Here is a 1,315-nt window from a genome sequence, read left to right as displayed (position 1 = left end):
AAATATTTCAGGATTTTTAAGATTTAAGTTTTTGTACTGATTTATGAATACCAACTGATCTTTTTTTGCCTCTGGTAATACTATTTATCCTCAAATCTTTCTTCAGTATTAATATTGCCACTGAGTTTCTCAGCTTGTTTTTATTAGGCTTAGCAGAGTTATTTTTTGTATCTTTTTAGTTCTAACCTATAGGCCTCATAGAGTCGGATCTTACTTTTTCATCTGATCTGTCTTTTAATTGAATATTTTGATCATTTATATTTAATTTATTATTAATTTTGTTGTGACAAAATGTATTTTGTCTTATTTTCTCTTTTTCCTGTCAGTTTTGTTCTTTGTTCTTTTTCTTTGCCGCCTTTAAGATCATTTTCTAATCATTTCATTTTATCTCTTTTGTTGACTCTAGCTACAAGTTTTTGGTTTTCTATTTTACTGATTTTTTTTTAAGTATTTTTGTTGTTGTTTTATTTTACTGCCAGTACAGTTAACATACAGTGTTATATTAGTTTTAAATGTACACTATGGTGATTCAACAATTCTATACATGACTCAGTGCTTATTATGATAAGTGTGCTCTTAATCCCCTTCACCTATTTCACCCATCCGCCCACCATCCCTCCCCTCTGGAAACCATCTGTTTGTTCTCTATAGTTAAGAGTGTTTTCTGGGTCACCTAGGTGGCTCAGTCAGTTAAGTGTCTGCCTTTGGCTCAGGTCATGAACCTGAGGTCCTGGCATTGAGCTCTGCCTCAGGCTCTCTGCTCAGCAGGGAGTCTACCTCTCCCTCTGCCCTTCCTCTCTCGCTCACTTTCTCTCTCTCTCAAATAATTTTTTTAAAAGAGTGCTTTATAATGTGTCTCTTTTTTTCTTTGTTCATTTGTTTTGTTTCTTAAATTCCACATGAGTGAAAGCATATGGTATTTATATCTTTCTCAGACTGACTCATTTCCCTTAGCATTATACTCTCTAAGTCCATCCATGTGGTTGCAAATGGCGAGATTTCATTCTTTTTTATGGCTGAATAATATTCCATTTTTTTATGTGTGTGTACCTATATATGTATGTATGTATATATGTGTATAAAATTATTCCATTATTATATACATACCACATCTTCATCTATCAATGAACACTTGGTTTGCTTACACAATTTGGCTATTCAAAATAATGCTGCAATAAACATAGGGGTGCACATATCTTTTCAAATTAGTATTTTCATATTCTTTGGGTAAATACCCAGGAGTGGATTACTGGATCATGTAGTAATTCTATTTTTAATTTTTTGAGAGACCTCCATACTGTTTTCCATACGGCTG

The sequence above is a fragment of the Callorhinus ursinus genome, unplaced genomic scaffold (assembly GCF_003265705.2).
Source record: "Callorhinus ursinus isolate GAN/ISIS: 27379988/994484 unplaced genomic scaffold, GSC_fseal_2.0 scaffold21, whole genome shotgun sequence".
Taxonomy (NCBI): domain Eukaryota; kingdom Metazoa; phylum Chordata; class Mammalia; order Carnivora; family Otariidae; genus Callorhinus; species Callorhinus ursinus.
The sequence above is the reverse complement of the archived record's forward strand: the minus strand, read 5'-3'. Positions refer to the sequence as shown.